General features: G+C 48.3%; 1 long non-coding RNA gene across 1 annotated transcript; it reads right to left on the bottom strand.

Annotated features, from left to right (window-relative positions):
- Positions 1-5,973: 5,973 nt before the first annotated feature.
- On the bottom strand, positions 5,974-24,990 carry LOC106840402 (uncharacterized). The gene is made up of 3 exons (XR_001400383.3): positions 24,591-24,990; positions 15,722-15,812; positions 5,974-9,155 (listed from the first exon to the last, which is right to left on the bottom strand). It is a non-coding gene; the product is annotated as an uncharacterized lncRNA (long non-coding RNA).
- Positions 24,991-25,117: the final 127 nt, after the last annotated feature.

Raw genomic sequence — 25,117 nt, 5'->3', positions numbered from 1 at the left:
GTTTTACAAGGGGTCGGCAGGGCCCTGCTCCCTCAGAGGCTCCAGGAGAGAATCTGTTCCTTACCATTTCCAGCTTGTAGAGCTATGGGCTCAGGGGCCCTTCCTCCATCTTCAAAGCCAATAGGGGAGTATCTTCAACTCTCTTGGGCTGGCCCGTGGCAAAGTGGTTAGGTTCACGAGCTCCACTTCAGCGGCCCAGGGTTTTACCAGTTCGAATCCTGGGCGCAGACATGGCACCGCTCCTCAGGCCATGCTGAGGTGGCATCTCACATGCCACAATTAGAGGGACCCACAACTAAAAAAATACACAACTATGTACCAAGGGGCTTTGGGAGAAAAAGGAAAAAAAATTAAAATCTTTAAAAAAAAAAAAGAAAAAAAACCCTCTCTGTTTCCATTGTCACATCTCCTTCTGCTTCCTGTATCTAGTAAAATCTCTCCCTGCTCCTCTTTTATAAGGATACATACGAGTACAGTTAGAGGCCACCCAGGTAACCCAGGATAATCTCATCTCAGGAGCCTTAATGTAATCACACTGCAAAGACTGCTTTTTCCTGTATCAGGTAACATTCACAGGTTCTAAGGACTGTAATTTGGATATCTTTGTTGCCGGGGGAGGGGTATATTTTTAACCTACCACGGATGCCAATTAAGTTATTCATTCTCCCAAGTAAGTTATTCCTTCTCTGGAGCCTCAGATTCCTCCAGAGATTCCTCACCTGGAAGCTATATATGCAAATATATGTAAATGAGGAGACGTGACCTGCCGCTGGCAGGAGCCTGAAGAGCACGATGTCCTGGAGAGATGAGTCCTGACACTACTCCCCTGTGCTCCTCTCCTCCAAGTTAGGCAGGGTCCACGGGGAGGACATGGTGGCATAGGAAAGGAACTCCAGCTGGGAATGCTGAGACTTAGGTTCAGATCCTAGCTCTGTCAGCAGTTTGCAGTGTGACCTCAAGCAAGTCACTTTCCTTATCTGGGATATAGAGCAATTCCAAAAAACACATGTATGTTAGTCCTGCCCTGGGAGAGGGGTGGGCAGGGACCTCCGAGGTCCCTCTTGCCCTGAGATGTTACGATCACAGATGTTCATATTTCTGTTGTCTTCCTATTGGCTAAAGGATCTTGGTCCCTCCTAATAACAAGGGTCCATTTTAACTGGAGCCCCCTGGAAGCAAAGACCCCTCTCAAAGGAGCGGCAGGAATGGCGGAGGTCTGGGCGCTGTGGCTTGCAGGTGGTCAGGAGGTGGGGAGGGGAGCGCCTCCTTTGTCTCACTGGATTCCACCTGTGCCCCATTAGCCTAGACAAGGGGTCAGCAAACTACAGCCTGAGTTGAATGACCTGGGGGCTAAGAATGATTTTTACAGATGGACATTTGCAATCAATTTGATGGCAGGGAACACTAACTTCGAGCCCCAGTTAAGTAATTTCATCCTCCTAAAAATTCCATTATTTTCATTAGTAAACCCATATTACAAAAAATTGTACTCAATTATTTACTCTGTTTTGTCAATTAACATTTTGTGGAAATTAGTTTCCTCTCTTGCTGTAGAAGTACCTACCTGACATCCTCGACTTGCCTCTTGGCCTGAAAAGCCTGCCAGCCCCCATGTAACAAGCAGTTCTGCGTTCCATCTCAAATCTGTCTTAAGCCGTCCCAGATCCACCCTGCACTTTGGAACCAGTAAGGTCTTCCCAGCGCAGGTCGGATAAAATCATAACCCTGCTTAAAACTTGTCAGCGGCCTCTCTGTGCCCTCTGAGTGCCTCTAGGCCCTTGGCTGGCTTACAGCCCTTCCTCCCTTCCTGCTGTGGCTTCTGCCTTCCTTCCCGGCTGCTCCCTACCCTCCTGCAGCCTTGTGGAACTTCTGCCAGTTCCCTAGGGCACCTTGCTTCCATGAGCGCCAGCATCTTGCACAAGCTGTTCTCTCTGCCTAAAATGCCTTTTATTCTACTCCCTTCCACCCAAATCCAATTCCTCTTGGTCTTTTCAGATGTTACCTCCCCTGGAAAGCCTTGCCCGGTCCCACCCCCTCCAGGCTGTTAGGTGCTTTCTCTGGGCTTCCACAGTCCAGTCTACCTGCTTCCTTCCAGCCGGGCACTAATCACACTTTTTAAATGCCTTTGACCCCCACCAGACTGGGTGCCCCTCAGAGCCGCAGTCAGTCTGATGCTGTACCGATGTGCCTTGCTTCCCAGTGGCAATGCTCCTGCTGGCTCCCGCTGGCTCCCGCTATGTGGGGAGGAAGCAGGCCAGGGCTGGGGCCCCGATCCATTCCTTTCCTGGGTTGCAGATGTCCATCTGTACAATGGGGACAGGGGGCCTCTGGCCTGCTGATGGACTAAGGCCTGGGTCAAAGGTGGGAGTAGAGCTTCAAGGGGACAGAGATGGGGTGGGGAGGTGGTAGCTGAGCTTCCAGACACCTGTAATCAGTTCTCCACAAGCAACCCCAGAAAGACATGGGACTGACGTGATCTAGACCATTCCAGCCAAAGGTCAGTCCTCAGGGGCCAGCTGCAACTGGCCTGGCCCTGGACCCTGCCCATCCCCCGACCTTTCCCTCCCAATAGCCAGGAACAAAAAGGACCTTGGTTGGCCATGCTTCTGGTGCGAGCTCAGCAATATGCATGTGCACTTCTATGGCTATGTTTCTGCAAGAGTACCCTTGTGTGTACATGGCCTTGTGTAAAAGCACGTACACAGGGGCCGGCCCAGTGGCGCAGTGGTTAAGTGCACATGTTCCGCTTCTTGGTGGCCCAGGGTTCACTGTTTGGATCCCGGGTGCAGACATGGCACCACTTGGCAAAAGCCATGCTGTGGTAGGCATCCCACGTATAAAGTAGAGGACGACGGGCATGGATGTTAGCTCAGGGCCAGTCTTCCTCAGCAAAAAGAGGAGGATTGGCTGTAGTTAGCTCAGGGCTAATCTTCCTCAAAAAAAAGCACGTCACACCTGTGCATGAGTCAGCATGTGCATGTCTGCACGTGCCAGTGTGTGCTTCCACGCATATTGACACACGGTGTTCCTGTGCCCCATGCATCTGGGTGTGTATGGCCGTGTGCATGTGTAAAGCAGAAGGTAGAGGAGATCAAGACCCCTCAGCCCTGCCAAATTGCGACATGTGGTTCTTTGAGGCTCCCCTGACCCTGTAGCCTCCATTCTCATGCAAAGTTCCCACTTGAACCCCAGGCTCCCAGTCTATAGGTGGCCCTTACCCCTTCTCCCATTGATCCAGTGCTGCTGGGAAAGACCTAGACGCTTGAAATAACAGGATGAATCCTGAGGGTGGTACAGGAGACACTGTCAGTGCTCCCCCAGATTCCCTCTGATCATTGCTCTGGACCCCATTCTGTGTGCCTCTGTGGACTTTTCCTTCTAACCACCCGCCCCTGCAGCTCTCCTGGGCTTGCCTGGGACTATAGAAGACAGTTTTGTCTGTGTGCAGAGTAAGGTAAATACCTGGGTGTTCACATCTCCCCGCCCTGCCCCATCCCAGGTGACCCTTAGCCAAGACACACAGGTTAGCTGCCTTGCTCTAAGCTGGAACAAACATGGGGCATAATTTCCACTCCAGAGCTCCCTGGGGAGGTCCAGCTGAGTCTGTTCCTGGTCTAGAATTACATCCTGCTTACACTCTTCCCCTTCCTTGCCTGGCTGCTCCAACTCCTTCTCCAGTTTCTCCTGAGGGCATTTCCTCAAGACACCAGTCTCATAGGGGCTCCTCAACTCAGGATCTCCTTCTAGGGAACCCGACCTAAAACAGGGAGATGGGCTTAGAAACCACTTATTCCAACAGAACTTCCGTATGATCCAGCAATTCCACTTCTGGGAATATATCTCAAGGAAACAGAATCACTAATGTGAAAAGACATATGCACGCCCACGTTCACTGCAGCATCATTGACAAGAGCAAAGACATGGAAACAAACTAAGTGTCCATCAGTGGATGAATGGATAAAGAGAATGTGGTGTGCATACATATACATAGCGTAGGGGAGGAAGACATTTCCTCTATCCACTGTGGGTTCTTCTGGCTGGAGAACAAATTAAACTCACATGAGACAGAGTAACAGGAGAAAATTAAACAAAGCTTTATAACATGTATACATGGGAGAGGCTCAGGTAACCTGAGGAACTCGCCAAAATGGCTGAAGCCCCCACCTTAAATATCATATTCAGCTAAAGACAAAGGAGGATGTTGGGGGTGGGGGGGAGTCAGTTACAGGAGGTTACCAGACAAGCACAGTAAACAGGAATAAGATTATTATGCAGATTTAAGTCTTTGCCTTCTGCACTGATAAGAGTTTCTAGAGATAAGGTCATGCCCCTTCTTCCTGGTACAGAGAGGGAGACACCTTTACAGATGGAGATTTCCCTTACAAATGTAAATGTCTCTTACAAAGGGTAAGTAAATTCTACTGTTCAGTTGCTTTCCTGTCTGCAGTTTATTAAAAGTAACCAGCCCCAAACAATCTTCATGCCAAAGAGACATATCTTGGGGTGGCCAATTCCAGGCCCCCACAATATATAATGGAATACCATTCAGCCACAAAAAAGGGGAAATTCTGCCATTTGCGACAACATGGATGGACCTTGAGGGCATCAAGCTAAGTGAAATAAGTCAGACAAGGAAAGACAAATACTGCATAACATCACTTACATATGTAGCCTCAAGAAAACCCAACACAATCTGAACTCATAGATATAGAGAACAGACTGGTGGTTGCCAGAGGTAGAGGCGGGGGGGGGGGGGTAGGAGAAATGGGTGCAGGTGGTCAAAAGTTACGAACTTCCAGTTGTAAGAGGAATAAGTCCTGGGGATGTAATGTACAGTATGGGGACTACGGTTAACAACAATAAAAATGTATCGTATATTTGAAAAATAGCAAGAGAATAGATCTTAAAAATTGTTATCACAAGAAAAAAAATTCTATCTATGTGTGGTGTTGGATGTCCCCTAAACTTATTGTACAGGTGATCATTTCACAATATATACATATATCAAAATATCAAATCATCACGTCGTACACCTGAAACTAATACAAGGTTATGTGTCAATTATGTCTCAATTTTAAAAAATAAATAAATAAAATAGGGAGAGTAATAAAATCCAACTCATTAAAAAAAAACAAACAAAAAGAAACCACCTACCCCAACTATCTGCCCACAATCCCACTGAACAAAGAGGATGTTGAGGCCCAGAGAGGGCACACGTGTCTCCAGGGGCTCCCTCTTTGGCATGCGGTAGTCCCACCTTGCCACCAGTCTACTCTGCAGGCTGGAGGCCTTCTCTGCAACACCCTCAACAGCCCTGGGCTACAAAGGTTTTCTGATCCTGTTTGGGGCCACCATGCCTGAAGGCGTCCCCTTAAACCATCATCTCTCCTTGGAAAATGAAGCAGCCAGGGTCAGAAACAGGGAAAGAGAAATCTTTCAAGGTGGGGGTCAGCAAGGCAAGAACTGTTCTGTCAGTAACACCGCACGACACTGCCTTCAGGGGTGCACAACTAAGAGGCAGATGGGGCTCTGGTTGACGAAATCCAGACCTTTTTCTCTGATGAGGCCTCGTATGGTAGAAAAGGCACTATCCTGGGAATTGGGAAACCTGGATCCCAACTACAATTCTGTCATCGCCTGGCTGAGTGACTGTAGGGGAGTCAACAGACACTCCAAGGAAGTCAATTTCCCCATCTACGGGATGCCGGCAACAGAGTCCAGCAAAGCACGGCATTCAGAGCACAAGATTCAAGCCACGAACCCACTTCTTATGCACATGGCCCTCTTGGAATGAATGAGCCAGCTACTTACCCCATCTGAACCTTAGTTTCCTCATTTGTCAACAGAGATGACCACAGGACTGACCTCACGGCCTGTTGTGAGGATTAGAGGGCACAACGCACACAGAGCAGCTGGCAGGTCCCCGCACACCGCGAGCTTGGAGTCGTGGGTGGCTATTTCTGCTCCTGTTATGTACCATCCCACGGTTGTATAACTGGCTTGGCTCTGTGGCCACAATGACTTGACACAACTCCCATGCCTTGTAAAAGCCAGAGGACATGACACAGGGGAGACTACCTGGGGGAGAGAGTTTCAAGGGCTTCCCTCACGCCTCCCTGGCTTCAGGAGGAAGAAGCAGATTCCCCAGGGCTCCAGGCCAGGGCTGGAGTGGGTCCTCAGGACCGGTGGGCGCACCCGGGTGGGACAGGTGTGTGTCTGTGTGTCTGGCAGGATTCACTGTGGTGCACAGTCAGTCCCCGTTCCCTTTCCATTTGTGAAGTGGACAGAAAAGATGCATACTTCACTTTGTTTTGTTTCTTCAGATTAGAGAATGTATTTATTTTGTCAAATTTCCTTTAAAATTTTTAAAATCATGGTAAAATATAAGTAACAAAATTTACCATCTTAGCCGTTTTTAAGTGTACACTTCAGTGGCATAAAGCGCATTCACACTGTTGTGCAACCATTGCCACCATCCATCTCCAGAACTCATTTCATCTTGCAAAACTGAACCTCTGTACCCACGAAACACCACCTCCCCCTTCTCCCTCCCCTGGTCTTTGTTTTCTTTAATCTGTGCAAGAACTGAGTGTGGTGGGATGATCCCTTTAATAAATATTTACTAGTGGTTTCTAATGTGCCTGGCTCTGTGCTAGGCCCGGACCACAGGACGAACTCATCACCAGACTGAAGGTTTAGGATTCAACAAGCCTGAACAAAAATGGAAGAGAAATGTTTTCATTTCTTCATTCAGCAAAACTCTCCTGAGGGCCTGGGGCTGTGGGAGGCAGCAACGGAGGACACCCCCTCCCCACCTGGTGCGGGGTGGGGGTCGGGGTGGGGCGGGAGAGTGGCTCCAACTGCTACTGAAACCAAAGCGGATTCGCCTTCTGGTGAGTTAAATCAGACTCTCAGCCAGAGGTAGTTGTCTCACAGAGTAAAGTATATTTGCAGCAAATGGGAGACCATGCAGAATCATTTCCAGAGTCATGGCGTCCCCAAACAAAGGGAAGCAGGGAGCTTTTATTTCTGATGGGGAATGAATATTCCAAAGAGAGAGGTGGGCATTTGCTTGCACAGGCTCAGGTGGAAAACATGCTTCCATGTACACCGCAGGGTATGGTAATAAGGCCCAAGCTCCTCCTGGAGAGATCTTAGCATTAAAACAAGGCAAAGGTCATAGGCGTAGCTCTGGTTGTGAGGCTTGGTGTGGTTCAGGGTGTTGGTGATTGCATCTCTTTAACACAACAAAGGGGAAAAAAAACCAAATTGGAACAACAGTTACCATCCCTGATTTGGGGGGCGGGGGGGGGGGGGGGGGGGGAGCAGCAAATAGTCCCTGACATAACCACCAACCCTCGTGGCTTCCTCGCCCCGGGGCTCTCTGCTTCACCAGATCCTACCCACAGACCTACAGGGGGAGGCACAAGCTGCTGCAGAAATCCAAGGGAGCAGGGACCTCACTGCCCAGAGCTCGTGGAAGAGCACTGAACAGGGAGTCTGGACCCTGGGTTCCAGCGCAGCTCTACTCCGATCTCACTGGGTGACCTTGGCCAAAACCCCTCCTCTCTTTGGATCCCACTCTGCTGTCAAACTGGAACCAACAATCCCCCACACATACACCCCAAACCGCTCTGGTCATGGCTACACGAGATCATGAATACGCGTGAACTTTGATGACTAAAAGGCTTGGTGAAGTGAGGGCTCCGATTACCCACATTCTGTAACTTGCCGTTTAGAGAAACAGGCATCACCGTCTCTGTGGGCTGCTGACTCCAAAGCTGCCCCTATTTCCTCCCACCCGGCGCCACGACACAGATTCAAACAGCCCCCGTGCGTTGGTTCAGCCCGCACTCTACAGCTGGGAGTCGGCCAGGGACTGAGCAAAGGCCACACGGCCTGCCTGCCTCTTCCCAAGTAAGTCATTTTTATTACCTGGCCTACCCAGATGCCCTCACCAAAATAAATGAATACTCAATATTATCCCAGATAGTGAGCACTGGAAGGAACCTTGGAGACCATCAAGAGTAACAGTAATAGTAACAGTAAGATTGCTATTATACAGTATGCTACTATTACTACCACTGCTACCATGAATGATAACAGCAGCGGATGCTACAGGGCAGGCACTGTGGTGAGAGCTTTCGACAGCCTCATTCAAGCTTCACTTCATCCCCTTGAGGTTGGTTTTACCATTACCCACATTGGATGGATGAGGTATCTGAGACACAGAGAGGCTGAGAAACTCGCCTGGGGTCACACTGGTGTGTGGGGCAGGGCTGGGACTCAAACCCAGGCATTCAGATCTGGAGGTCCTCCCACCCCCTTCCATGCGGCTGTGTGGCACAGCAGGGGAGGCTGAGGGAATTTGCTCAAGGTCACACGGAGGGATGCTTGGCCCTGACAAATAAAAATGGCAAGTAATAGGATATATTGGAGTATATGAGGAAGCCATTTTGTGTAAACCTAATTCGGCCTGACCTTGTCTTTCCAAAAGGGCCTGACCGAGGCCAGTGAGCATGCATGGTATATCTGCTTTAGAGATTCCCTATGGCAAGAGCAAAGGCCCTTGAGATAAAGGTGCAACTTCCCTCCCCATCCCAACGTTGGCATTTCTTTAAGGATTAAGCATCTTTCCTCAGGCTAGAAACTGATTGCTGGGCTCACCTGTGACCACCCAGCTCGAGCCAATAGACTTGCCTCCTGCTACGCCCTCTGAGAGAGCAGACCCACTACCTGCTGTGTCCATCAAGTGCTGTGCCGACAGGGCAATCTTGTGACTATTGTGGGAGGGACATTTCAATCACATGTGAAACGTCCTGTATGGGGGTATATAACCACTCTGTGCACCCCACTTCTTTGGTGCCCTTTCTTCCTTCGAAAAGAAAGGCCCCGGGCCATGGTCCTCAGATTTCAGCTCAGAATAAACTCACCCAAATTTTCATTTATAGATTGGTTATGGATTATTTTCGTCAACAGCCCTCAGGCCCTGACAGACAGCCCTGTAGACAGTCAGGAAGGTGTCGCAGTGGAGCACTGTGCTGCTTCTGCTCAAGAGGTCACGCTTGGAGTTCTGCTTGGGGTCCCTGTGACAGGTCCTCCGTGACAGGACACATGAACGCTTTCAGTCTTGGCAGTGCACAGAAGAAAGGCGGCTACCATACAAGTGGATAAGAAGAAATCAGAGAAAATCTTAATGGATTCTTAAAGGTCTAGTGTGGCCTAGCATGTCAGCTGGGAATAACTGACAGCCTCAGATATAAGGCCGCTCAGACTGACTGAGGAGCTCTTCTTCATAGTCCTGCACCAACACTCCCAAGAAAGACTGGATGGGGCACTACAGAGAGCCACCCTGCACTGCTTCGGACAGTCAAGGAACCCTAATCCTTTGCTCCAACCCTTCTTTCTACAAAGCAAAAGCCTAAGTCTCTAGGAGAGGGACAGAAAATCACTTTGTTCCCAGGGCCCAGGCGAAAGTCCATTGCGCCTCGGGCAGGAGCAAAAGCAAAATTCATGGTTTCTTAGGGGAGGGGTAGGAAACCCTCTTGTCACCCCTAGGGCACAGTCTAAGACCCAGTGTTGTTGTAGAAAGGATAGACAACACCCTGCCCCTGGGGGCAAGACAGGAAATTGTCTCCAGCCTAGGGACCTGCAGTGACACCAAACAGAGGTGGGCTTGATGTCACTCCACTGGGTGAAACTCTTCCCCACCCTAGACCAACCACAGGACTAAGGCAGCAGCAGATAGTTGCCATGGGGAAGAGGCTCAGGAACGCTGGGAAAGCCCTATCTCCAAGATCAAGACGTACAGGGCCTGCTCAAGACCCAGTCGAACCTGCATAATAGAGAGCCCACTAGGCCCACCATGACCCTAGCACAAGTAACAAGCTGACAGCAGGCTACTACTCAGGGACGGGAAGAGCATGGAGATGCCCTCTGTGACCCAGGAGGACAGGGATTATGGAAAACTGAGGATGGGGCAAGGGCACTGGGAAGGACTTCATCAAAATTTGAAAATTTGTGCTTGAAAGGACACCATCAAGAAACTGAAAAGACAGCCCAGAGAATGGATAAAATATTTGTAAAGCATATATTTGATAAGTGACTGGTATCTATAATATATAATATCTGTAAGGAACTCCAGCAACTCAATAATAAAAAGACAACTCAATTTAAAAATGAGCAAAGGATCTCAATAGGCATATCTCCAATTAAGATGTAGAAATGGCCAATAAGCACATAAAAAGAAGCTTAACATTATTAGTCATCAGGAAAATGCAAACCAAAACCATGAGAGACCACTTCACACCCACCAGGATAGGCTAGAATCAAAAAGTCAGATAAATACAAGTGCTGACAAGGATATGGAGAAATTGGAACCCTCAAACACTGCCAGCGGGAATATAAAATGGTGCAGACACTTTGAAAAACAGTATGGCAATTCTTCAAAAAATTAAACATAGAGTTACCATTTGACTCAGCAACTCCACTCATAGGTATACACCAAGAAAAACAAAAACATATGCTTATGCAAAAATTTGTACATGAATACTGATAGCTGCATTATTCATGAAAGCCAAAAAGCAGAAATAACCCATTTGTCCAACAACTGATGAATGGATAAACAAAATGCAGTACTCATACAATGGAATATTATTTGACCATAAAAAGATACTGATACGTGGTACAAAAGGATTGTCTTAGGCCATATGGGCTGTTATAACAAAATACCACAGACTGGGTGGCTGAAAACAACAAAAGTTTATTTCTCACAGTTCTGGAGGCTGAAGTATAAGATCTGGGCACCAGCATGGTTGGATTCTGGGAAAGGCCCCCTCCTGGGCTGCTGACTTCTGTTATCACCTCACATGGTGCAAGGGGTGAGCTGATTCTCTGGGGTCTCTTTTATCAAGACCCCAATCCCAATCATGAGGGCTCCACCCTCATGACTTAATCACCTTCTAAAGGCCCCACCTTCTAATACCATCACTTTGGGCATTAGGTTTTCAGCATATGAATTGGGGGGGGGGGCGGGGGGACACAAACATTCATTCTGTAGCAAGGATGAACCTTGAAAACAAATGCTAGGTGAAAGAAGTCAAACACAAAAGATCACATATTATATGGTTCCATTTACATGAAATGTCCAGAATAGACAAATATGTAGAGGAGTGGTTGCTTAGGGTTGTGAGGCATGGGGAACTGGGGGATGAAAGGGTACAGGGTTTTTTCTTTTTTTATGTAATTGTGGTAAAATACAGATAAAATAAAATGTACCATTGTAACTATCCTAAAGTGTACAATTCAGTGGTATTAAGTACATTCACAACACTGCACTATCTAGTTCCAGAACCTTTTCATCCCCCAAACCGAAATTCTGTATCTATTCTCCCTTCCCTCCAGTTGCCCTGGCAACTATAGGGTTTTCACTTTTTTGTTTCTTTCTGTTTTGTTTGTTTGTTTGTTTTTGAGGTGATGAAATATTCTAAAATTGACTGTGGTGATGGTTGTACAACTCTGTGACCGTGCTAAAATCCCCTGAATTGTGCACTTTAAATGCTGAATTGTGTGGTATGTGAATTATAGCTCAAAGCTATTAGAAAGAGAGAGAGAAATAACTGGAGCTATGAGAGGTTGCAACTATAAGACAGAGATTTTAAAATAACTATGATTAATAAGTAAAAGAATCTAGCAAAAAATAGACAACCTGTAGAAACAGATGGGGAATTTTAACAGAGAGATGAAAACTATTTTAAAAAAAGAGTCAAATGAAGTACAAAAGAAGTGAAAAACAACATAGGGATGAAGAAGTCCTTTGACGTACTCACCAGCAAACTGGAAACAGCCAGGAAAGAATCAGTAAACTTGAATCTAGATCAATAGAAATTAACCAAACTCAAACACAAAGAGAAAAAAGAGTGGGGATGGCAAGGGGAGAACAGCGCATCCAAGAACTGGGACAACATCAAAAGGTCAAAATACTTACACAACTGGAGCCTCAGAAGGAAAAAAAGAGAGAAGGAAGAGAAAATATTTAGAGATAATGGCTGAGAATTTTCCCAATTTAATGAAAGACAACAAATCACAGATCCAAGAATTCCAGAGAACCCCAAGCAGGATAAATACAAAACACATACACTCCTAGATAAACAGTCAAACTGCCAAAAACCAAAAATAAAAAGTAAATGTTAAAGGCAACCAGAGAAAAATACAAAAGAACAAAGATAACAATCACTGCAGATTCTTATCAGAATTTATGCAAGCCAGAAGATGATGAAGTGACATCTTTAGAGAGCTGAACAGAAAGGCTGTCACCTCAGAAATCTATTCCAATGAAAATATTTTTCAAAAATGAAGGTATAACAAAGAGGTGGTGGCCTTGTGGTTAAGTTCAGTGTGCTCTGCTTTGGGGGCCCAGGTTCAGTTCCTGTGCAGACCTACAGCACTCATCTGTCAGTGGCCATGCTGTGATGGCAGCTCATATACAAAAAGAGGAAGATTGACAACAGATGTTAGCTCAGGGCAAATCTTCCTCAGCAAAAAAAAAAAAAAAAAAAAAAAAGAAAGAAAGAAGGTAAAATAAAGACTTTTTTTAAACATAGACTGAGAGAATTCATTGCCAGCAAGATGTATACAGAAAGAAATGTAACAGGAAGTCCTTTAGATGGAATAGATATACCAGATGGAAATCCAGATTTACACAAAGAAATGAAGAGTACTGGAAATTATGAAGGAAAGCAACAAAAAAGAAAGGCAAATATAAAGATTTTATTCTTATTTTTAATCACTTTAAAGAATTATTGACTGTTCAAAGCAAAAATAGTAACAATATATCATAGAGTTTATAACATCTGTAGAAGTAGAATGTATAACAAAAATAGCACAAAGGATAGGAGTGAGAAAATGGAAGGATACTGTTATAAGGTTCTTACCCTGTACATGAAATGATACATTATTATTCAAAGATAGACAGTGATAAGTTTAAGATGTATACTGTAAACCCCAGACCAACCACTAGAAATTTTTAAAAGAGGTATAATCAATAACCTAGTAGTAGAATAAAGTGGAATCATAATAAAATACTGAATTAATCCAAAATAAGGCAGGAAAAGAGGACACAAGACCAGATGGCAAAAATAGAAAACAACTAGCAAGGTGGTAGATTTCAATCCAGCCACATCAATAATTATACTAATGGTGAAAAATCTAAACACCCAATTAAAAGGCAGAGATTGTCAAACTAGATAAAAACAAAAGACTCGGGGCCGGCCCCATGGCAGAGTGGTTAAGCTTGCGTGCTCCACTTTGGTGGCCCAGGGTTTTGCTGGTTCAGATCCTGGGCACGGACATGGCACCGCTCATCAAGCCATGCTGAGGTGGCGTCCCACACGCCACAACTAGAAGGACCCACAACTAGAATATACAACTATGTACTGGGGGTCTTTGGGGAGCAAAAGGAAAAATAAAATCTTCAAAAACAAACAAAAGACTCAATTATATGCTATCTATAGGAAGCTCACTTTAAATATAAAAACATAGATAGGTTAAAAGGGGATGGAAAAAGTTACACCACACAAACACTAATCAAAAGAAACTTAGGGTGGCTATATTAATATTAGACAAAGTAGATTCAGAATAAGGAATATTTCCAGAAAGAGAGAGGAATATGATACAATGATAAGGGAGCCAATTTATCCAGAAGACATAATAATCCTAATTACACATAGTCGAATATCAGATCTTCAAAATACATGAAGCAAAATCTGATAGAATTGAAAGGAAAAGTAGATAAATCTGCAATTATAGTTGGAGACTTCAAATTTCCTCTCTCCATTCAGCGTTTGATAGAACAAGTAGACAGAAAATCACAAGGATACAGAAGACTCAAATGAGAACATCAAACTTGATGTGACATTTCTAGAACACCATACACACAACATCAACAGAATAAACACTCTTTTCAAGTATACATTAAAGATTTGGGGGAAAAAAGATCTGCGAAGACACATCACATTACCATATTCTACCCGTGAAACAAACCTCAACAAATTTGAAAGAATTGAAATCACATGAAGCATGTTTTCTAATTAAAATGGAATCAAACCAGAAATCAATAACAGAAAGATATCTAAAAAATTCCCAAATATTTGGAAACAATATGCTTCTGAATCAACAATGGGTCAAAGAAGAAAATACAAAGGAAAATTTAAAATATTTTGAACTGAATGAAAATGAAAACACGAGATATCAAAATTTATGGGATGCAGCTAGAGCAGTTTGTAGAGGGAAATTTATAGCATTAAATGCTTATATTTAGAAAATATTATATTTATTTTTTATTATAACATTTGTTATATTTAGAAAATAAAGGCTTGGAATCAATAATCTAAGTTTAAGAATAGGAAAAAAATTATATTCAAAGCAAAACAAAGGAAGGAAATAATAAAGGTAAGAGCAGAAGTAGATAAAATTGAAAACAGGGAAATAGAGAAAATCATTGAAACCAAACATTGTTATTGGGAAAAAAAAAACTGATAAACCTCCTGTCAGACTGGTCAAGAGAAAAAGAATAAAGACAAAAATTACCAGTATTAGGAATAAAGAAGGAACATCACTACAGATCCTACAGCTATCAAAAGGATAATGAGTAAATATTATGAGCAAGTTTGTGCCAAGATATTTGATATCTTAGTTGAAATGTCCTAATGGAGGGCTCTCAGAGTGGCCAAGCCATTTCTTCCCCATCTGCACCTTGTATAAGACTGAGGTTTGGGCAGACAAGAGGGGAAGTGTGGGCCATAAAGAGTGTCCAAACTGCTGTAGAAAACATGCCTCAAGGCCCAAGGGGAGTAGCCTGGCAGAGGCCACACTGGGCTAGTTGCCTGGGTTCAAATTCCCCTGAGTTTATCTCAGGTCTGAGCCTCTTTCTCAACACTAGGTGCACAAGAAATGACAACCTTAATTCTGGAGATTGCCCAATGGCAGTGATGGAAAAGCCCCAGATTTAGGCTATGCCTCCTGCCCAAGCCACCTCCACAGCACCATCCCAATACAGGACTGAGGAGGTGGTTAAAAACCTAGATTCAGGTTCCCTCTCTCTCCTTCCCTCTCTCCCTCTGCCCCTCACTCTGCCATTCTCCCTCCCATCCAGGCCCAGGTGAATTAGAACAAGCAAGGGCTTTGGCATCAGAACAACCAGGATTCCAGTCCCAGCTCTTCTTCTAACTAGCTATCACCTTTGTAAGACTCAGTTTCTTCATCTCATTTTAAGGTTGTTGTGAACACTTACCTCCAGGGCTGTAAAGCCTAAATAACAGGATGCATATGCAGTGTAATACACACGGTCAGGGCTACATTCATATCAGTTTCTGGTCTTTCCCTAAAGGACCCCTTTGCTGAACATTCTAGTGAGGAGTGTACTCCCTCTTCTCAGCTTGACCTTGAACTTCAAAAGCTCCAGGAGAGCAGAGACTGGGTCTACCCAGCCTTTCTCCTCACCAGTATATCTGCAGTACCTACACAGGTCTTGGCAAAGAGCACTTACCTGATAAATGTATTGAATGAGTGAACAAGTGAATAAATGGATAAACGATGACAACAGTTATTCCGGGTAACACAAAATGTAATACTGGATCCCACACTGTATTTCCCAAGTCCCTAGAGTGCACATGACTGCGGAGGCAGGGAGTGGGCAACGAGATGAAAAAGATACAGTCCTTACCCTTGAGGAAGTCAATAAGCTTTTTCTGACATCTTCCCTGTACCAGGTCTCATGCTAGGTTCCGGGATCCTCGAATCAGCGTTGTCCCTGCCTACAGTCAGACAGGAGAGAGAGGAATACACAGACAAATTGTTATACAAACTGTCTCTCCAAAACGTGTGCTCCCCCAAACTGTATTTCTCCAAGCTGTGAACTTCCAGAAGGCAGGGAGCCTGTCCTATACACCTCCAAATACCCAGCCCAGGTCCTAGTGTTAAAGTGTAAATGAAAGTTTTTTTGAAGTGGGTTTGGTTCTAAAGAAGGCTTCTTGAGGAAGATGCACAGAGATAGGAAGGATGGGCAGGGTATGGAAAAAGAGAGGCTGGGGGAAGGGCACTTCAGGTCAAGAGCGCAGTGTGAGCAAAGACCCAGAGGTGGAAAAGCACGTTCAAGGACACAGCAAATGACCTGATGCAACCAGAGAGCTGGATCCACATCAGAGAGAGGCAGCGGAGGCAGGCTGGAGAGGGTGGCAGGCGCAGGATCACGTGAGGCCTTGAATGCTCAGTTAAGGAGATTGGGCCTCATCTGAGAGCTATGGGAACCAAGGGAGAGAATGGTTGGCCTGTGTGTTCCAAAGATCATTCCAGGAAGCAGCGTGGAGCACAAAGCTGGAGATGGGGCACCAGTGAAGAGGCTAGTATAGCTGTCTCTGCAAGCGAAGGTGGCATGGCCAAGCCAGCAGGCATGGAGACAACTGCTTCCTGCTTGTTGAGGGTAGAGAGGTCACTGTGTATGTTTCTAAACATGCATCCTTTCAGAGGGTCAGCCTAATCGGAAATCCCAACTCTGCTCAGTTTCATGACTCACCACACCCCAAAGCCTGGGGGAGGCCAAGGGTACCAAAGAAAGAGGCCAAGACACGTTTAACCAACAGCTGATTTTACATTTCTTCCTCTTCAACATCATCCTGCCAGATTCAACGCTTCACTGCAGGCTTTCAGTTAGTTCACGTAAAATATTTGCTTTCCCACACTTCTTTGTCTCTCCTGCATGCTCTGTGTCAAAATCCTTGTGCGGGTTGCTGATTAAAAAAAAAAACAAACCCCACAAGGCCGGACTGAGGGTGGAGGCTGGAATCACCAGGAAACCGCAACTCTAGGATAAGCTCCTGTCTGGGACAGCTGTTCCTCCCTGGCAGGGACCACGCTGGCTTGCTGGTCACCCTCCACGCTCAGGGACCATGCTGATACCCACAGGCCGAGGCCAGCTCGGGAATCTAGTGAAGCCACTGAAGAGGGAACTGGGGCATTAATATCACTCCTTCTCGGTGACTCAACCTCAGCTCCTGATAGCCAGTGTTCCTTCTCTCGAGGGCCACATGAACATCTCTCAAGTATGCAGTTTATACCACTGACCTCAGAATCGGCCAGGATTTTGCAGCTATTGCAGAGCATGGGCTCCAGACCCAGAGCACCTGAGTTTAAATCCTGGCTCTGCCACTTATAGCTGTGTGACCCTGGGCAAGTTTCTTAACCTCTTTGTGCCTCCATTTCTTCATCTGTAAAATAGGACTGATTATAGAATCTACTCCACGGGGTTGTTGTAAGACTTATTAAATAAATCGACACGTGTGAACGATCTAGAATACTAACTGGCCGATAGGAAATACTCACTGCAGTTTAGCACCTGTTACTATTTGCTGTAGTTCATGAGACTCGCTGCTTATCCTTTTGGAAAATTCAGGACTGCTCTAGACCTCTCATCTCCCAACGCTTCTCCAGCTGCACCCCAGCCCCCAGAAATTATAGATTTCTCCCGCAGGTTCTCTGAGATGCAGTTTGAGCGACTGAATGCAGCAGAGCACACCAGTGCTGCGCTGTCAGCGCCTCACTAGGAAGTCGTTCAGCAGCGGCTCTCAAAGAGTGGCCTTCAAACCAGCGGCATCAGCATCCCCCAGGATGTCAGAAGGGCAAATTCTTGGCCCCACCCCAGACCTAGCAAATCAGAAACTCTGGGGGTGGGACGCAGCAAGCCCGGTTTTACAAGTCCTCCGGGCGATTGGGATGCACATGGAATTTTGAGAACCACTGCCATGTGGTGTAGCAGAGTGGTTGATTTAAGTAGATACAGCCCAGTGCCATCGCCCACTCCTCCAAGAAGTGTCCCTGATCCCCCCCAGGGCCCCCTCTTCCTCACTTCTCCAGCTTCCTCCCCGTATTGTAGTCATTTGTGCCCAGAAGTGCTTCTCTGGATTGCAAATTCCCTGAGAGCAGGGTTGAGGTACATCCCTCCCTGCGCCCACACTGGGACACTAACCCCTCGCTTAGGAAAGAGATGCTGAGTCAAGCACGCAACATTTCCAGTTTCCTCTGACGGGGCCTCCGCTCCTTCCAGGACGCTCACTGGAGTTGCGGTTTCCCTTTAAGAGTTGTGTCATCTCCATGCTGAGATGCCTGTATCTTTGTCATTTCTCAAGTCCTCCAGTTTCACTTTTACTCCTTCCTCCCCCCGTTATGTTTCTCTAAAGCCCTTTGGACAAGTTGGCCCATCCCCAGGTAAACCTGTCCTCCCACTTATTTTCAATCATAATACTTCTACTCATAACAACATTTGTCAAGTACTATAAGCCAGGCCCTGTGCTAGACACTTTACACTCATTCTTTTAGCCCTTACAACCACCCTAGGAAAGAGGTACTTAACTTATTCCCAATTAGATGGAGCACAGGGAAACTTTGAACACAGAAGCAACATTAACGTGTGGCGAGGTTAGGGCTCATTCAGTCTGGGTGCCTACAGATTAGGAGAAGTACCTTGTCTAGGCATACTTATTATAGTTACCAGAAAAATGATCCACTCACAACCTGTCCTGAGCCCCTGCTCAGTAAGCTGCATCTGACCGGGTCTCAGCCCACCAGGGGCTGCACTTTCCCCCTCGTGTGGGGAGCAATGGCCTCACCATCTCTCTTCAGTGAGTCCCTAGCCCAGCGCTTACTATTCTATACTTTGAGAGTTTCCAACTGTGTTCTCAGAGCTCTGGAGACCGGGGTGTGGGGGCTGGACAAGTGAGAGGCTGACCACGCGGAACACTCAGACCACCCCTGATGAACCAGGGCAGCCCCCAGCATCTGTGTCACCTTGTGGGCTAAACAAGACTGTATTTGAAGAAAAGGTTCCACTGCTCAAAAAAGCTGAGAAGACTACTCCTGAATAGTGATTGTCCTTTATATATATTATATATATATATATATATATATATAATTGACATGTAACAGTTTCTGGCATACAACATAATGATTCATATATGTATATCCTGTGAAATGATCACCACACACAGTAACTGTCTTTCAATGCATCTGTTTCTCCCAGAACGTGGGCTCCTGGAGAGCAGGGTCTGTACCCACAGACCAGCACAGGGCTAAGAGGGTCCCAGGAAAAGTGGGCCAGAGGGAAAGGAGGATGAAAATGACTGTATGAAGAGCGCTCTGTGCAAAGTAAGGTGACCCCTCTTTCCCTGCAGGGGAAAGGTCTTGGGAGAGTTGAGTAAGAAACTTGCAGACAGAATGATGCAAGGGGCAATTTCTGTACATGTTGCAACACGGCATTCTAAAACGGGGCTGCTCCGACGGCTGGTTCCCAAGGGTCTCAGCCCCACTCCTCTCTAGCTGGCTACATGTGTCACACAAGATAGGGCCAAAGGCCACTACCGAGCCCTGCTAAGGCCTGGTCTTATGGCTGGGAGGTCAGTGCTCCTAGGTTCTGGTTTGAAACCTAGAGTCACCTTCGATCACCCCTTTGCACCTTCTGCCCGACATTCATGTCACCAAGTCCTAGAGATTCGAAGGCCTCAGCATCTCTCCAACCTTCGCTTCTTAGCTTTTGCCTTGCCATGCCTTTAGTTCACACTGCATTATCATCATCTCTCCCCTCTCTCCCTTCTCTTCTTCCGTCCAACATCAGCCAAGGCCCTCCTGTGGGCCAGGCCCAGTGTTGGGCACTGGGCATAGGGACCATTCTGATTCCACCTTTGTCCTCAAGGAGCCTCTCCTGGGCAATACAGGTGTGTAAACACGAAGAGTTACAGGTGCTCTGAAAGACAGAAGCTATGGGTCTGATGGAAGCACAGAGGTGGGAGGGGGTCCTTCTAGCACCATGTGTTGCTTACCTTCCATTTATCACCAGACCCATTCTCCACCTTTCTCTATACTGCACTCCTCCTGGATTCTGTGTATGGACTGTATCGATGGGCTCCCTTACCCTTGGGCCAGTGGGAAGCCTGGAGGGAGGGACAGAGAGTGACTCTGCCAGGTCACCGTGGGTTGTCTGTGCCCCTTCAACGAAAGCCACAGCTTCCATCAGGCAGCCCTCTCCACATAGTTCCCTCTCTACATGGCTTCCTCCCTTCGGTCCTCCAGGCGACACCCCCTACGATGTCACTAGCTTTGGGGTACTGCACCATCCCTTGAGTTTTCCCTATCCCCTGCCTACATCTATGCAAATAGTCTTTGTACTAAAACTTCCTCAATTATCCAATCACAGGTGAGCTGTTTCCTGCAGGGATCCTGACTAATACAGGGCAAAGGTAATCAGGAAGTGTGTCAGGGAGGTGACAACTGAAGGTGTCCTTGCATGGACCACAGTCTTTCTAAACCACAAAACTGACCATATGTCATGCCTGCTAAAATCCTTCATTGCTTTGTGGATAAAGTCCACACTCCTTAGCCTGGGCACCCGAGACTATACAGCATCTAGCCCCTGGTGACCAAGCAGCGTGTGGTACAGTCACCCAGAAGGGGGAGAAGAGGTGGCTTGGAAGGGGAGGGGAGTCCCAGGAGGGGGGCAGCCATGCCACGAAGCAGCCCTGGCTGGCGAATTCCTGAATGAGAAGGAGAAGGTGGGTGAGTTTCCGGACCACAGAGCCATGCCATCACCTCTGTCCTCCCACCCTCCAAGTGAGCTGAGCCCTGGGAACGAGTGTGACCCAGACAAGCCCTGGTCTTGGGGCATGAGAAGTGGTTCCAATCCCAGCCTGAACACTGACATCTGACAAGCTCTTCAATTCCCTCAGCTTTGGTTTTCCCAACTGCAAATGGGAGTAACCCCACAGGGAGCTCAGGGGAGGGCATGGACAGGCGTTTGCTCTTGGCAAGTGGTTCCCGTGACAGGGGGCCCCTCTCCCAGCCTTGTGAGGCAGGGAAGCACATGCGCTCGAGGTTCAGGAAGGCTCGACTCCTCACTCGCTGTGACCCTGGACATCATCCTTCTCCTCACCTCATTCCAAAGCGGGGTGACAACCTCCCCCTGCAGGGTGGCTGAGGACTGGGTAAGCTCACAGGCCAGGGCCCAGCATGGAGCAGGGGGCTGGACAACATCTGTTTCTGCCTGTCACCCTGAGCCTCTCTTAGGGCACACGTTCTCTCTGACATGCAGGCCGGCCACTTACCCTCCTCTCTGCGATGGAGGGGCCGAGGCTGCCGTGCCTGTTAGGAGTCTCAGAGGGGCAAGTGTCCAGCCCCTCAAACCTCAGAGCTGCACCCATAATTCCTAACGGCAGCACAACATGGGTGACTGAAGGCGGTGGTGGGACGTGCCAACCTGCTGAAGCCCACCCCAGTCAAACCCTGCTTGGTGGCCAGACTCGACCTCTCTATCTCTGGTTTGGCCAAAGCACCCGTGGGCTGGGTTGGGAGATGACGAGAGAAAGGTGACCCAGGTCCCAGAGCCGTCCTGCTCTCCTACCAGCAGGAGGGGCAGGGAGGCCATTATAGACAGGAATGGAGGGACGTCAGGATGCGTGAGGAGGGGGCCAGAGAAGGCAGTGCCTGGTCTGAGCCTGTACGTCCACCTCGCACAGGGGAGAACAGGCCCAGGACACAGAAACCTGCCGAGAAACTTCCGCTCCGGGCTGCTCTAATGTTGGGACAGGTCTTCTGTCCAAAGGCAATCTGGACCAAGCTGCTTAAGCAGGAGCCATGGGCGTGGCAGCTGGGGGCCAACGGGAGGGCACTGTCACTCTGTGAGGTGACCCAGAAGGAAGCAGCTGCCCCTCTCGGGCCTCGGACTTGCCCCTGCTCCCCTGGTGGATGTTCCCACCTGAGCGCGAAGGGCCCACACTGGGACCAGATTTTATTGTCCCCTTCCCCAAGCCCCCACCTCCACACCACCAACTCACCAACCCATCTGATCTTTCAAACCCCCCAATCTAATGAGGGTGCCCTGCTGCTCACACCCCTCCTTTGGTCCAGTTCCCAAAGGATGAGACCCAAGCTTCTTAGCGGGATTATAAGGCCCTTCCAATCTGGTCCCTGTCAACCTCTCCACTCTCATCTCCTCCTCCTCCCCTGCCGGCATCCCTCTTCCAGCCACGCCAGCGTGCTCACGGTTCCCACCTCCAGGCCTTCACCCAGGCTGTAGCTTCTGCCTGGACGCCCCTCTCTTTCTTCTCTAGCTGGCAGAATTGAACTCATCATCTCAGGTCCAGCCGCAACATCATCTCCTCTCAACCTTCCCAATTTACCATTCTCTTCTCAGTGCTCCCACAGCTCTTCGTCTGTGACTCTACTGTACTCATCCATTGGTCAGTCCACTGTTGACGGAGCTGCTATGCCGAGCCGGGACCACACTGGGGCAGAGTGATGAGGTTCCCGAACCTGGGAAGCGCCTGGCCCAGGGGAGAGGCAGACACTGCAGACAGATGGTGACAGCACAGGAGGGAAGGGCCGACCTCAGCACAGCCTCACAGGTTTCCCTGCACAGCAGCCAGGCTGTCCTGCAGCAACCACTGGCTTTGGGACACTGTCTCTTGGTTGGGTCTCCTTGAAGGCACGGACTACCCTCTGTGTCCCCATGAGAGCCTGGCCCAGGAAGGTGCACAGGAAAAATGTGCTGAAGTAGATGAACTTGGGATCTCAATGTTTCAAAGGGGACTTGGTGACCTAAAGTCTTGCCATTTAAAATAATAATATCTTACCTTTCATAGCATAGTGGTAGCACCCTTTCACATAACAATATTTCATTTGATCTTTAAATATTCAAATGAAGTCAGCAAGATAGGAACTGTCACCTCCATTTCATGATGCAGAAACTGAAACCTAGATAAGGTGAGTGACTTGCCCAAGGACACTTGGCAAGTCAGTGGTAGAGGAAAGGCCAGAATCTAGGCCTCCTGCTTCCCAGCCCAAGCTCTGCCCCTTAGATCTTACTAAGGTGAGTGGGTGGGCTGTGGATTCCAGCCCAAGGCCTCCCCCACAGGAGACCCTTCTGGAGCTGGCACAAGCCACACACTGACCTGGGGTCCTTCCAGGCCAGCAGGAGTATTACCTCCAAGAGGACTCAAAACACCTCTGGAGAGAGGATACAAGAATTCACTAGCACCTCCAGAATCCTGTTTACCCAGAAATACATCACATGTGTTCCTACCTCCCAGCCTTTGCACATACTAGCTTCCTAGGTCTCCCACTCACCTCGTATGCCACTAGCCTTCCCTCAGTTTTCTAAGGACACCAAGCTCTTTGCAACCTCAGAGCCTCATCACATGCTGGTCCCTTTACCTGGAATGCTTTTCTTTCTACTCTTGGTCAACTCATGCCTCAGGGCATAATGACACCTTCTTTTTTTTTTTTTTAATTTTTTTCATGGAGGCTTTTTAATTTTTTTTTTTTGAGGAAGATTAGCCCTGAGCTAACATCTGCCACCAATTCTCCTCTTTTTTGCTGAGGAAGACTGGCCCTGAGCTAACATCTGTGCCCATCTTCCTCTACTTTATATGTGGGATGCCTGCCACAGCATGGCTTGACAAGCAGTGTGTAGGTTCGCACCCGGGATCCGAACCTGCAAATCCCAGGGTGCCGAAGTGGAAAGTGCAAAATTAACCACTGTGCTACTGGGCTGGCCCTCACAATGACACTTTCTCAATGAGGTTTACTCCTATGGCCCCAAGAGGATTGAACAAATGGGAGTGTTTCTATGTCCCATCAATGGCATTTGTCACACACTGCCTAGCACTGTGACTTCTATCAACCCCCCCAACCCCCACAAACAGATGGTAAAGACCTCAACAGCAGAGTCCCTCTCCTCTTATGCTGTGACTCCACAACCAGCTCGCTCAAGCCGTGGGAAGAAATGCATCTCTTCATGCTTGCTGTCCCACCCCTTCCCTCATCCTCCACATCCAACAAGCGACTCCATCACATTCCAGCAGGTCTCATCCTCCACCGCTGCCCTAGCTCAGGGCTCATCCTCTGTCACCTGGGTCCCTCCTCCGGCCTCCCCTGTCCATTCCCCACACTATGGCTGGAGGGCTCTAAAACCTAATCCGACCACTGTCATTTCCCTGCTCAAAGCTATCCTAAGAACCACACTCCCACCCCAACGTCTCAGGACTGGCACTCAAGGACATTCCTAAGATAAAGTGCCAGCCTCATTTCCCACAGCTGCCTTGGCTCCAGCCACCCGAGCCCTGCCCCAAACACGCTAGCTTTTCTAAGACTTTAGGCCCACCCTTCTGCCTTGCCCCCACACCCTCCATCTGCAAAACTACTCATCCATGGGCAACGAAAATAATTTTGGAACACCTTCTGTGTCCCTGGCACTATGCTAGGCTTTTTGCATATTTTACCTCATTTAGTTCTCAAAGCACCTCACAAAATAATTATTATTTCCATTTTACAGATACAGAAACCGAGGTTCGGGAAAGGCAGGGTCAGAACTGGACTCTAGGTCTAACTGATTCCAAAGCTGCTGTGCACTTCTCTCTCGTGGAAGCGCTCCCAGCCCCCGGCCCAGGCAGGGGCCTCTCTCCTCTGGCTGCATAGCCCCCTGGCTTCTCTCTGTTCCCAGCACTGCCGCCAGCATCTGTGTGGGATCTCTCACGCCCGCGACCCTCACTAACCTGAGCATCCCAAGGGCAGCGCCTGGGCTCACTGGGCAGGGTTCCCAGGACTCAGCAGCGTAGAGATGCTCTGTGAGGTTTCTCGATAAACAGGTGGAAAGGCAGAGGGAGCTGGGTGGGGTGCAGTGTTTAGGAGCCCAGCCCGCACCTAACGAAGCCGAAGACCACCAACGGGAGGCGGGACCTTACCATCTGTAGCCAAGAAAAGGTCCCGCCAAATGGACAGCACAGCCCTCCCCCTCCCGCGTCCGCACGCCCTCGGCCTGCCCCGCACGTGCTCGGTTTGCCGGCCCACGTTCCAGCTGCCGGCCGTACCAATCTCGGCGGGGGGGCGCAGGCCGGGGCCAGCTGGAGGCGCAGGAGGGGCGAGCCGCGCCTCTGGGGGGATGGACTCGAGCTCCCCAGGACTCCGCACGCCACCGACGCGCCGGGGCAGAAGACCCAGCCGAGCCGCTCGGTGGGCGCGCTCCCCCGCGGGAGGAGGGGCGCCGTGGAACGGCCGGCCCGCCCCCGCCCGCGTCGGCCCC

This window comes from Equus asinus, chromosome 20, assembly GCF_041296235.1.
Source record: "Equus asinus isolate D_3611 breed Donkey chromosome 20, EquAss-T2T_v2, whole genome shotgun sequence".
Classification (NCBI taxonomy): domain Eukaryota; kingdom Metazoa; phylum Chordata; class Mammalia; order Perissodactyla; family Equidae; genus Equus; species Equus asinus.
The sequence above is the reverse complement of the archived record's forward strand: the minus strand, read 5'-3'. Positions and strand labels throughout refer to the sequence as shown.